We start from the raw sequence: 14,055 nt of genomic DNA on the forward strand, positions 1-14,055 counted from the left end.
AAGCACTGCATAAAATAAATGAGTAAATAATAAATACAGAAATGCAGCACACCACGATTTTGACTCCTGCAGAGCCCAGTAATAAACTGTATAAGTTAACATATACATTTTTTTCTTTACAATGGAATTCTAGGTTGACGGACGCCACTGTACGTTATCTGAGGCATCAGTTAATGTATACTTTTTTTGTATACGTTAAACGGATGGCAACAATGTGATGTGAACCTGGCCTTAGTGGCAGAATAAGCACTAGTACACAGCGGCAGAGAGAGGAGGCTGCCATGTATTGCATTTTATAGTACAGAAGTCTGGCAGCGCTAACAGCCTGGTCCTGGTGGTTAGGGGTGAGGACAGTGTTCTACAAGGATCATTTACTCTATTGGGAAATACAGTAATAACTGGAATGGGTGGACTACAGTACCCTGAAAGATTATCAAAATTAGGGTCAGTACAGAGATCTCTCCCATCATCTATTTATCCCCAGGACTGTGACGAGGGGACATCCTCTGCGTCTGGAGGAAAGAAGGTTTGTACACAAACATAGAAGAGGATTCTTTACGGTAAGAGCAGTGAGACTATGGAACTCTCTGCCTGAGGAGGTGGTGATGGTGAGTACAATAAAGGAATTCAAGAGGGGCCTGGATGTATTTCTGGAGTGTAATTATATTACAGGCTATAGCTGCTAGAGAGGGGTCGTTGATCCAGGGATTTATTCTGATTGCCTGATTGGAGTCGTGAAGGAATTTGTTCCCCTTAAGTGGGGAAAATTGGCTTCTACCTCACAAGGGATTTTTTGCCTTCCCCTGGATCAACTTGCAGGATAACAGGCCAAACTGGATGAACAGATTTATTTTTTCGGCCTTATGTACTATGTTACTATGTATATTATACTAGAAGCTAAATACTGTTAAGATATTAGTAAAGATAAGTGAATTGAACTTAACAAAATTAAATGTGATCCATATTTTAGGAAAAATTTGATTCGTGCTGAAGTCGAATTTTGTTACGCTTCATGCTAACTAATTGTATTTTTTCTAAAATGGCTGCTGCATATGTTAGTAAGAAACCCAGGAATGAGGGATCACCCATAATGCCATGCAGATAGCCAATCAGCAGATAGCCAGCCCCTGTGATGTCACAGACCTATAAAAAGTCTCCTCCTGCTCGATCGCTGCCATTTTCCAGTGAACTTAGTGCAGAGAGACGTTTCAAAAATTTGGGTGGGTCACTGAATTTTCGCAAAATAATCGGTTTGATACGAATCGCAGTAAAAAAAAAAGGCTATTTCCTGGTCTTGCAGTAACACAGCAGTCTGCTGTGGTAGTGAAATAATGCTGTGAGTCAGTATGACATGCAGATGACAGGCATCACTCTTAGAATCACTGCATACTTCACTTATTTGGGCAGTCACAGGGCCAAAACTGACCAAATAACTCAAGTATGAACTCGGCCTTACAGGTCGATGTTAGCGTCAAGAAGAAGTGCACTCCTTTTAGACCGTCATCAGTTGATTCCACATAGATGTCTACAGAATCTGTTCTATTATACGCTTAAACAAGTAGAGCAGAGTGGAGAGGGTGTCAGCAGTAAGTTTGTGTTGACCTCACTGATTATTTCGCCCTTCCTCTGATCTATTTAGAACAATAACCCCCATTAAATGGAAACTGTCTGTGGAGCATCCCCCTTCACTCAGTCAGCATTTGGTCAGTAATCCATCAGTATTGCTAATGCCCAAAAAAACAGGAGTGGATCCAAAACAGAGATGACACGTGAATAGAATATTTGCATGTCTTCTGTGTTTTGTATCCACTCCTGCTTTTTGCTAACAAATCACAAGCCAATTCTGATGGGACCATACAGGCCATACAGCTGCAACACAGATAGGATCCGTTGTGCATCTCATTTTTCCTTCCTTCTAACAGATCAGAAGAAGGGTCAAATAAATGATGATGTCAGCCAGGCCGAAAGGCAAAATAGTGGCCCAGTCATGAAGTAGGGAGGGTGGTAACAGCAGGAGAAGTCCACAGAGTGGCCCTATGACAGTGATGGCTAACTTTGGCACTCCAGCTGTGGTGAAACTACGACTCCCAGCATGCTCCATTTATTTCTATAGAGTTCTGAGAGCAGCCAAGCAAGGGGGGCATCTTGGGAGTTGTAGTATTTTCAGCTGGAGTGCCAAGCTTAGCCATCACTGCCCTATGATATAGTGGTAAGGTGGAAGCACCATGAGGAGGCCACAGAGTGGCAAGGTGAAATAGTGTGGAGGTGGCAGCAGCATGAGGAGACCACAGAGTAGCAAGGTGACATAGTGTGGAGGTGGCAGCAGCATGAAGAGACCACAGAGTGGCAAGTTGACATAGTGTGGAGGTGCTCAACACCACTAAGCCACACCTCCACTCAATATTAATAACAAATATCTTTATTAAGTTCCCATTAAAACATATATGACAATAATTCACAGTATACATTTCAAAATTTTAAATTGGATCCCATATGTGTCAACCAGGAGGTCGGCACTGAAGGGAAATGTGACTCCATCTTGTCTTCTCTTACATGTACAGAATTGTTATAATATCTCACCCACGCACTGCTTCACTTATCTGTCTCAGGACAGATTCTGGGAATCTCCCAGAACTAGAACAAATGTTCTGTTTCATTCATGGTCATTCGGCACAACTGCGTACATTCTTATAGTGACGTATTGCATACCCATAAAAGGATGTTCCGGTAGTATCTGTGTGACCACCAATGTTTATCTTTTATGATTGGTTTAACGCTGTTGTTATGCATACTTTTCTACTGCCTATATAAGGCCAAGCTATAGCATAATAAAGTTAGAGTGTTTCTCAGTGATGTGTGTGTCTATTATTGCCAACTAAGAAACATCTCTCCTGACGTCAGTGTCTCAAACCAAGGTTGTCGTAGAGGTCCAGAAAGGTCCAAATCCTTTCAGTCACCAGCAATACTGGTCAGTCCATATGCATAAGAGTGTGATAAAGGAACACACACCCAAATAAACTAAGTTGTTTTCCTATTCAAAAGAACCTCATCATAGCTGTACATGTCATTGACTATAGCAGGGTTGGGGCCTACAAACAAATAGGAACCCATCCTCCTCTGTACACATGTTTAGGCAGACATAAGTCCATCCAAATAAATAAGTAACAGGGTTTCACAGCCATAAATCCCTGGCACGTGCAGCATGATTGGAAAAGCACATCCACAATACACCAGGAAACAACAAAATAGGATTAAAGCAACAAGATAAAAACAAAACGCAATGCTGGTGTGCCACCTCCGCTTCCCCGATGTACGTTTTGCTCTTGCTTTCTCCAGGTGGCATGTCGCATATGCACCCCAGCTAGGTTTAAATATCCACCAATCACATGAAAACAATCTCACAATCAGCCACATCCCGGTAACAGGAAGTACACATACCACCATATTGGAAATGGGCAAGAGTCTGCAATATGTAGACTGAAGCTGGCAACCTGTCCCAATGTGCCAGGAACCTATCTGTATTGCCAGGGGGCAACAGGCCTATTACTTGTTATTACACACCATAAATTTATAAGTAAAATATATAATCTAATATCAATCAAGATGATATTAATAAAAAACAATCGGACAAATAAATGACAGTGAGAGTGACAAAGTGCTAGTGCCCACACGTGCAAGGTGAAAAACAAAAAAGTGACATGCAACAAGGTGAAACAAAAATATATATGATTTATATCAAAGTAAATATGAATAGAATATTAAATCGTACCAATGCAATATATAGTGTCATGATTATCACATATGGTTAAACTAAACTAAATAAGCAGTGATTACCAATGCAGCATATAGTGTCATGATTGTCAAATAAGGTTAAACTTAATAAACAGTGAGTAAGACATTTTTGAATAAATAAATAAAATGTAACATTTTTAAATTGAGTGACAATAGACATAAGTATCTTTATCCTAATCAGTCTGATCCACCCCCCAAAGCACACACAAGTCTGGCATAATCAGGGCCGGTTCTAGGTGAAATGGGGCCCTGGGGCGAAAAACAATAAGGGGCCCCCCCCCCATGACACTTGATGACTTTTACAGAAGAAACTGTATATTTTGGGGCACAGTGTAGCGGTATACTGTATATTGTGTGGCACAGTGTAGCGGTATACTGTATATTGTGTGGCACAGTGTAGCGGTATACTGTATATTGTGTGGCACAGTGTAGTGGTATACTGTATATTGTGTGGCACAGTGTAGAGGTATACTGTATATTGTGTGCACAGTGTAGCGGTATACTGTATATTGTGTGGCACAGTGTAGCGGTATACTGTATATTGTGTGGCACAGTGTAGCGGTATACTGTATATTGTGTGGCACAGTGTAGCGGTATACTGTATATTGTGGGGCACAGTGTAGCGGTATACTGTATATTGTGGGGCACAGTGTAGAGGTATACTGTATATTGTGTGGCACAGTGTACAGGTATACTGTATATTGTGTGGCACAGTGTAGCGGTATACTGTATATTGTGTGGCACAGTTTAGCGGTATACTGTATATTGTGTGCACAGTGTAGCGGTATACTGTATATTGTGTGGCACAGTGTAGCGGTATACTGTATATTGTGTGGCACAGTGTAGAGGTATACTGTATATTGTGTGGCACAGTGTAGCGGTATACTGTATATTGTGTGGCACAGTGTAGAGGTATACTGTATATTGTGTGGCACAGTGTAGCGGTATACTGTATATTGTGTGGCACAGTGTAGCGGTATACTGTATATTGTGGGGCACAGTGTAGAGGTATACTGTATATTGTGGGGCACAGTGTAGCGGTATACTGTATATTGTGTGCACAGTATAGCGGTATACTGTATATTGTGTGGCACAGTGTAGCGGTATACTGTATATTGTGTGGCACAGTGTAGAGGTATACTGTATATTGTGTGGCACAGTGTAGAGGTATACTGTATATTGTGTGGCACAGTATAGCGGTATACTGTATATTGTGTGGCACAGTGTAGCGGTATACTGTATATTGTATGGCACAGTGTAGAGGTATACTGTATATTGTGTGGCACAGTGTAGCGGTATACTGTATATTGTGGGGCGTAGTGTAGCGGTATACTTTATATTGTGTGGCACAGTGTAGAGGTATACTGTATATTGTGTGGCACAGTGTAGCGGTATACTGTATATTGTGTGGTATAGTGTATGTTATATGTGTATAACAAACATATTTCATATGAAAACTTACAGTTACTTGGCTTGGCCCTTGGGGATCTCAGTCGCCACTTCCACACTTTGGCCGGGGGCTCGGCGGGGCTGATGTTGTGTTTTATCCTAATAAGAAAGATTTCATAATAAGGATTTGGAGAAGGGGCAGAGGGATAGCAGAGCAGGGAGAGGCTGGTGCTGCTACTAGGGGGTCATACCATGGGGGAGTAATAAAGCCCACCATAATGTCCCCCCCAGTAGAAATAATTCTCCTTATAATGTGTCAGTGCAAAAAATACCCCCCTGTAATGCCCCCAGTTGAGCTAATGTCCCCATAATGTGCCAGTATAAAATACCCCTATATAGTGACCCCAGTAAATGCCCCCATAGTGCTCCTCTTACCCCTAGTGCCCCCCAAAATGTACCAGTATAAAATGCCCGATATATAGTGCGCCAGTAGATGCCCTCAGTGTCCCCCATAATTTGGAAGCATGAAATACCCCTTCTCAGTGCCCCCGTAGTAGTCCTCTCCCCCCTTCCCCATAGTACCCACCACAATGTGTCCCAGTATAAAATGCCCCTATACAGAGCCCCCATATAAAATAACCGTTCTTTGTGGCCTCAGTAGATGCGCCTATAGTGCCACCAATAATGTGCCAGTAAGAAGTGCCCCCATAGATGTCCCCCAATAATGTGCCAGTGAAATGTGCCCTCATAGATGCCCCTTAATCATGTGCCAGTAGCCCCAGCCCCCCATTAACATGTGCCAGTAGCCATAGGCGCCCCCCTATCATGTGCCAGTAGCCATAGGCGCCCCCTCTATCATGTGCCAGTAGCCATAGGGCCCCCCTATCATGTGCCAGTAGCCATAGGGCCCCCCTATCATGTGCCAGTAGCCATAGGGCCCCCCTATCATGTGCCAGTAGCCATAGGCGGCCCCCCATGAACATGTGCCAGTAGCCATAGGCGGCCCCCCCCATCATGTGCCACTAGCCCTAGGGCCCCCCCATCATGTGCCACTAGCCATAGGGCCCCTCCTATCATTTGCCAGTAGCCATTAGTATTGTATATATAAAAAAAAAAGGAAAAAAACCCTATACTTACCTCCTTGGCAGCGATGCGATGCAGGCCTCTTCCGGCCTCTTCCGGCCTGTGTCCCGCGCTGTGCACGGCTCAGGGCTCAGGCGGCGTGATGACGTCATCGCGCCGCCTGCGCCGGCCTTTGATAGCAGGGCTCCAGACAAAAAAAAATACCTAGTAGCCATTGGCTCCTGAACTAAAAAATTTAGGAGCCAAATTAAATTTTTAGTCGCCAAATCGAAACCGAATGAAAATTTTGGTATCGTGACAACGCTACGCCGATCAGATCGGCGTAGGGTTGTTTCAATACCAAAATTTTGATTCGCTTTCGTCACCATAAAAAAAGTATTGCGATACTCAATACCACGCAAAAAAGCCACGTGCATTTCGCATTTTATGAAATGTTCGGCCCATAATTGAACAGTCCTATCCTATTTTTGGGGGTGACAAGGTGACAAAAAAATGGCGAATGCTCACCGCATAGGAGATATTTTTTAATAATTTAATAGTTTGGACTTTTCGGACGCAGCGCTATGTAATATGTTTATTTATTGTATATATTTTTTATATGTAAAATTGGGAAAGGGGGGATTTAAACTTAATATTTTAGAGTACTTTCACACTAGCGGTTTTCTTTTTCGGCATAGAGTTCCGTCACAGGGGCTCTATACCGGAAAAGAACTGATCAGGCATATCCCCATGCATTCTGAATGGAGAGCAATCCGTCCAGGATGCATCAGGATGTCTTCAGTTGAGTCATTTTGACTGATCAGGCAAAAGATAAAACCGCAGCATGCTACGGTTTTTATCTCCGGCGAAAAAAACTGAAGACTTGCCTGAATGCCGGCATATTTCCCATAGGAATGTATTAGTGCCAGATCCGGCATTCAAAATACCGGAATGCAGGATCCGTCCTTCCGGTCTGCGCATGCCGGTAAAAATGTGTAAAAAGATACAAGACGGATCCGTCTGTCCGCATGACAAGCGGAGACATGGATTCATTCTTGCAATGCATTTGTGAGACGGATCCACATCCGGATGCATCTCATAAATGCTTTCAGTCACATCAAGATCGGCGGATCTGGCAGGCAGTTCTGACAACGGAACTGCTTGCCGGATCACACTACTGCAAGTGTGAAAGTAGCCTTAGTGTTTGTGTTTTATTACTTACTATTAGCCCCCTTAGGGGCTGGAACCCTTGTCCTATTCACCCTCAGGCCCCTTTCACAGTGCGCCCCCTCCCCAGTATAATAAACATTGAGTGCATCCCCCCAGTATAATAAACATTGAGCGCGCCCCCCCAGTATAATAAACATTGAGTTCGCCCCCCAGTATAATAAACATTGAGTTCGCCCCCCCCAGTATAATAAACATTGATTTCGCCCCCCAGTATAATAAACATTGAGTGCGCCCCCCAGTATAATAAACATTGAGTGCGCCCCCCAGTATAATAAACATTGAGTGCGCCCCCCAGTATAATAAACATTGAGTGCCCCCCCAGTATAATAAACATTGAGTGCGCCCCCCCAGTATAATAAACATTGAGTGCGCCCCCCTAGTATAATAAACATTGAGTGCGCCCCCCGTATAATAAACATTGAGTGCGCCCCCCCAGTATAATAAACATTGAGTGCGCCCCCCCAGTATAATAAACATTGAGTGCGCCCCCCCCAGTATAATAAACATTGAGTGCGCCCCCCCCCAGTATAATAAACATTGAGTGCGCCCCCCCAGTATAATAAACATTGAGTGCGCCCCCCCAGTATAATAAACATTGAGTGCGCCCCCCCCAGTATAATAAACATTGAGTGCGCCCCCCCCCCCCCCCCAAGTATAATAAACATTGGTGGCACAGTGGGCAGTGCCAATGAGGGTTAAAAAAATAAATAAAAAATTAACTCACCTCCACCAATTGATTGCGCAGCTGCCGGTCTCCTGTTCTTTCTTTAGGACCTGTCAAAGGACCTGTGGTGACATCACTGTGGTCATCACATGGTACATCATATGATCCATCACCATGGTAATGGACCATGTGATTAGCTCAGTGACGTCACCACAGGTCCTGAAGCAAGAACAGGAGACCGGCAGCTGCGCGATCAATTGGTGGAGGTGAGTTAATTTTTTATTTATTTTTTTAACCCTCATTGGCACTGCCCACTGCGCCACCAATGTTTATTATACTGGGGGGGGGGCACACTCAATGTTTATTATACTGGGGGGCGCACTCAATGTATATTATACTGGGGGGGCCGCCCTCAATGTTTATTATACTGGGGGGGGCCTCACTCAATGTTTATTATACTGGGGGGGGTCGAACTCAATGTTTATTATACTGGGGTGTTGGGGGGGCGCACTGCGCCACCAATGTTAATACAAATGCAGGAGGCAGGTGCCGGAGTGAAATAGCCGGCACCCGACCTCTATCATAGGGGCGGGGCCGGTTCTAGGTGAAATGGGGCCCTGGGGCGAAAAACAATAAGGGCCGCCCCCACATGACACTTGCTGACTTTAACGTTTCCCCCATCACTACAGAAATACAGCGCCCCATACCCCTTGCATCCAGTGACGTCTCCTTTGATGTAGATGGTCTCTGTCCTCGTCTTCTCCTTTCAGACCAGACCACCATTTTGTTGCCATTTTCCGTCTCTGCAGTTTGACAAAAAAATCTTAGTTTACTACTTTTCCATCATCCTCCCATCTTCTAGAAAAATCATCCTACTACCCCAAATACTGTGCCACTGTGCTCCCCAATACTATACTGCAGAAACTGATAATACCCCAGATAGTACTAGTACCACACAGAGCCCCACCATATAAAATAGCCCTTCTTTGTGGCCTCAGTAGAAGCCCCCATAATAATGTGCCAGTATCAAGTTCCTCTCTTCCACCCCCCATGTGCCAGTAACAAGTGCCTCTCTTCCCCACCCCCATGTGCCAGCAACAAGTGCCTCTCCATGCCCTTATGTGCCAGTAACAAATGCCAACCCCCCCATGTGCCAGTAACAAGTGCCTCTCTTCCCCCATGTGCCAGTATTAAGTGCCAACCCCCCCATAAGCCAGTATCAAGTGCCAACCCAGCCATCTGCCATGATCAAGTTCCAAACCCTGCCATGTGCCAGTATCAAATGCCAAACCTTGCCATGTGCCAGTATCAAGTGCCAAACCCCCCCATGTGCCAGTATCAAGTTCCAACCCCCCATGTGCCAGTATCAAGTGCCAAACCCCCCACCCCCTGTGCCAGTATCAAGTTCCTCCCGCTCCCCCCATGTGGCAGTAACAGTCCGGTATAAAAACAAAAACAAAAAACACTTATACTTACACTTATACAACGATGCGATGCAGGCTCTTCCGGCCTGTGTCCCGCGCTGTACTGCTCAGGCGGCGCGATTATGTAATCGCGCTACCTGCACCGGCCTGTGATAGGCTGCCGGCACAAGGCCCGAAGCCTATCAGAGGAACAGGGAAGGGACACTCTGGGGCAATTGCCCCCCTTGCCTATATGGAAGCGCCAACCCTGCTTCCCATGTACTCATCCTGAAACATAAGTGGTTGGGCATCAGTGCACTCAATCTCTTTCACTTCTGCGGCAGGGCTATGTGGATGGCCCATGGAAACCCTGCCAGCAGAGTCATCAAAAAACATAAGAGACTGCTGCATGACTTGGGGCTCAGACTGCTTGCCTGATTTGCAAAGGGGTGAGTTGAAAGACAGATGGCCATGGGCTGTAGGTGCCAACTCTGAGCTTTCAGCAGGGGACACGGTGGGATAAAATGTGAAGGAACTGGAGGCACTGTCAGCCACCCAATCTACTATCGCCTGTACTTGCTCTGGCCTCACCATTCGTAGAGCCTCATTCGGTCCTACCAAATAACGCTGAAGGAAGGTGTTTCACTTGGGTGAAACACCCACATCCTCTACCTGCAACAGGAGCTCCACCAACACCAGCAGCACCACTGCCAGGGCCACGTCCCTTATTTGACGCCTTCCTCATTCTTTGCGTTCACCCATGAAACTAACAGATGGTTTATGTCTGGCCACAATGTAACCGCCATTAGTCAACAATTAAGAACCCAGACAGTAAGGATGTGCCGATGTCATAAAGAGAAAAAATGTCTTGAGGTCACACAACAGTGTGACAGTTGAATTTAATACAAATACTTCACTGTTGACTGCCAGAAATGCAGTGCAGGCTGCAAATGTACTATCTAGCACAAAAAGTGTTATTTCTTCAACCAACAATGTAACATCAGTATTTAATGGTTTTATTGGAATGTTATAAATGCAGCGTAGGTCGCAAATGTATTTTCTAGCGCAAAGGATGAGAATTTGTCACCCAGCAATGTAAGGCTACTTTCACACTAGCGTTCGGGCGGATCCGTTCTGAACGGATCCGCCCATAATAATGCAGACGGAGGCTCCGTTCAGAACGGATCCGTCTGCATTATATTAGCTAAAAAAAGCTAAGTGTGAAAATAGCCTGGGACGGATCCGTCCAGACTTTCAATGTAAAGTCAATGGGGGACGGATCCGCTTGAAGATTGAGCCACATTGTGGCATCTTCAAACGGATCCGTCCCCATTGACTTACATTGTAAGTCTGGACGGATCCGCACGCCTCCGCACGGCCAGGCGGACACCCGAACGCTGCAAGCAGCGTTCAGCTGTCCGCCTGTCCGTGCGGAGGCGAGCGGAGCGGAGGCTGAACGCCGCCAGACTGATGCAGTCTGAGCGGATCCGCCTCCATTCAGACTGCATCAGGGCTGGACGGCTGCGTTCGGGTCCGCTCGTGAGCTCCTTCAAACGGAGCTCACGAACGGAAACCCGAACGCTAGTGTGAAAGCAGCCTAACAGACGCATTTGTGAAATTTATTTCCCTGTCCGCTTTGTAGAGCAGGGGTATATCACAGCCAAAAATTGGTGAATGTCACCCAACAGTGTAACAGTCGAATTTGTGAAATTTATTTCCCTGTAGGGCAGGGGTATTACACAGCTAGATATGCAAATATGTCAACCCCTGAACTCAGAGACGGATTAACTATATTATTGTCCCTGGCACATATGCAGGTGGAGGTGAACTTCACAAAAAAATTGTTTTATCACCCACCGACTAACAGACGGATTAAGTATTAAATTATTAATATTTATTTTACATGTTGCATTGCGCCCACCAAAAAATTGCTGTAGGAAGGTCAGCCACAGATTGAACATACAGATAAATTATCTTTCTGTGTCAGGGGTGTAAAAATTGTGTATTGCACATGTGCCCTGGCTGTACAATTGTGTACCTGGCCTATACTGGTGCAGGAACCCACCATCCGAGCCACTTGTTAATGACTGGCCTGATAACCGTAGAAATGTCACCCCACAAGCAAACAGATGGATTCGCTGAATTTATTGGCCTGGCTGTCACATATGCAGTGAATATGTCACCCTACAATCCAACAGATGAATTTTGTGTATTTATTTGCCTGGCTGTCACATATGCAGCACAGGCCGCAAAGGTATTTTCTGGCCAAAGAATATTTTTTTTTCACAAACAATGAAACAGATGGATTTAACAGATTTTCTTTCACCAACACAAATACAGCGCAGGCCGTAAAGGTACTTTATGGCAAAAAAAAGTATTTTTTTCACAAACAATGTCAAAGTTGTATTTACTGATTATATTTCACTAATGTGCTTAAGAGCATGTCAAGTGCTCAGCAAACAAATGTGGATAGGGAAATTACTTAAAATAACATAAAATACGTAAAAATAAAAAAAATATAATCTTGATCTAGGAGGAGGTCCATATGGAGTAGGAGTTTAAGGAGGCGGTGGATGTGGCAGTGTAGGTGGAAGTGGTGGTGGAAGTGGAGGAGGTAGCCAACCCTGTTTTTCTTTTTCTTTTTTGTTTAAATTAGGGTACACCCCAAAAAATTGGGAAATATAAAAACTAAAACAATGAGAAAGTGCGCTGGAGTAGAACAATGGCTGTGTGAGGCTGGTATACATGTCTATCCTGCACAAGGTACGGACAAGTCCTGTGGGATCCATGCCTGGTTCATTTAGCTGAACTTGAGCTTGTCCACATTGGCTGTGGACAGGCGGCTGCGCTTGTCTGTGATGACGCCCCCTGCCGTGCTAAACACTCGTTCAGAAAATACACTGGCTGCAGGGCAGGCCAGCATCTCCAAGGCGTAAAGGGCAAGCTCAGGCCATGAGTCCAATTTGGAGACCCAGAAGTTGAAGGGGGCAGACCCATCAGTCAGTACGTGTGCACACATACTGTGAACCAAGAACAAGGCAGGTGATTTGTATTCGCCACCAGAAAATAGTGCGTACGCAGAAGTCAAGATTAAGAAAATAGAATTTACTATAAATAAAAGCAGGTTAACAGTGAAGTTACAGAGGTAAAGACAAGCAAAATATTTAAAACAGTAAAAACAATACAAGTTAAACACTGCAACAATTTTCACCTTTGCTGTGTCCGTATTCGCAGTGCGGACACTAAGAAATAACAGTCCCAGAAACTGTCCCTAACTTTCAAGCGGGTGCGCACCCCCCTTATCCCAGTGGTCCAAGTGGACCTCTTACAGTTTGTGGAAGTGCACGGTGGGGCCCGATGTCGTCCTTTTCCTTTAACCAGCGCAGGATCCGCAACAAAGAAGTCCTCCGCAGCAGGCCGGAAAACCAGTTGAATATAATCCTGAATTTTACAGTTACTGTCCGGTACCTCGACAGGACTGTGAGTCTCTTTACTGTTTAGGGCAATCCACTCAGCCCAATGTCGGCTCCACAGGTTAGCTGCTGCACACAGTCCTTTTTAACTTGGCTTCACTAAATGCACGGTTTCTTTATACTCCATCTGTCTCTAGACTGAAGTTCACACAGCTTGGCTGCACAGGGAAGTCCTTTAGTATCTTCACACACGTCTTACACAGCACAGAACTTGTTTTCTATCTTGCCAATATGGCGGCAGTTGCAGTTCCAGTCCTTCTTCCTCTTTCTTTCTGCTTACACTGAGGCAGGCTGACATCATAAGGGGCGTGTCACTTCAACACTTAGCTGCTGCCTTAAAGGACCAGTATCACAGTAATACACTTTCTCTATGGTAAACTTCAATGCAAATTGGTCCTATGCTGCCATCTACTGACCAAACGAATACTGCAGGCATTTAACATTTATCTGTATTACTGAAACAGCATTATACATAAAATTCTAACACAGTTTACCAGGATAATTAAACGTAGAGACATTACATGACTGTTTCTTACAATACTGCTCCACCATGTTGGTACAATGCTGCCTCCTGCTAAGACGTTCCATATCAGCTGATGGTGCTGGTTGTTGTGGCGTGCTGACAAAGCTTTTCCACATTTCGGCCATGCTAACCCTGCCTTCTAAGGTGCTTGCGGTGCCCCAGCTGTTTTGGCGACCTCTTCCTCCTCCTCTGCCTTCTCCTTGTGCTTCCACTGTGCCCCCGCTGTCAGGTGGGAATGCCATCAGCAGCGCATCTACCAGTGTGCACTTGTACTCGCGCATCTTCCGATCACGCTCCAGTGATGGAATTAAGGACGGTACATTGTCCTTGTAACGGGGATACAGCAGCGAGACCACCCAGTAATCAGCACAAGTTAGAATGTGGGCAACTCGGTGGTCATTGCAGAGACACTGCAGCATGTAATTGCTTATGTGTGCCAGGCTGCCCAGAGGCAACGACAAGCTGTCCTCTGTGGGAGGTGTATCGTCTGTGTCCTCTGTATCCCCCCAGCCACGCACC

At 45.2% G+C, this 14,055-nt stretch overlaps 1 protein-coding gene across 3 annotated transcripts in view; it reads right to left on the bottom strand.

The window, feature by feature from the left end:
- LOC122946423 (gamma-aminobutyric acid receptor subunit alpha-3-like) overlaps positions 1–14,055 on the bottom strand; it is a 489,200-nt gene that overhangs the window by 455,678 nt on the left and 19,467 nt on the right. The window lies entirely within an intron of this gene.

The sequence above is a fragment of the Bufo gargarizans genome, chromosome 9, assembly GCF_014858855.1.
Source record: "Bufo gargarizans isolate SCDJY-AF-19 chromosome 9, ASM1485885v1, whole genome shotgun sequence".
NCBI classification, from domain to species: Eukaryota; Metazoa; Chordata; class Amphibia; order Anura; family Bufonidae; genus Bufo; species Bufo gargarizans.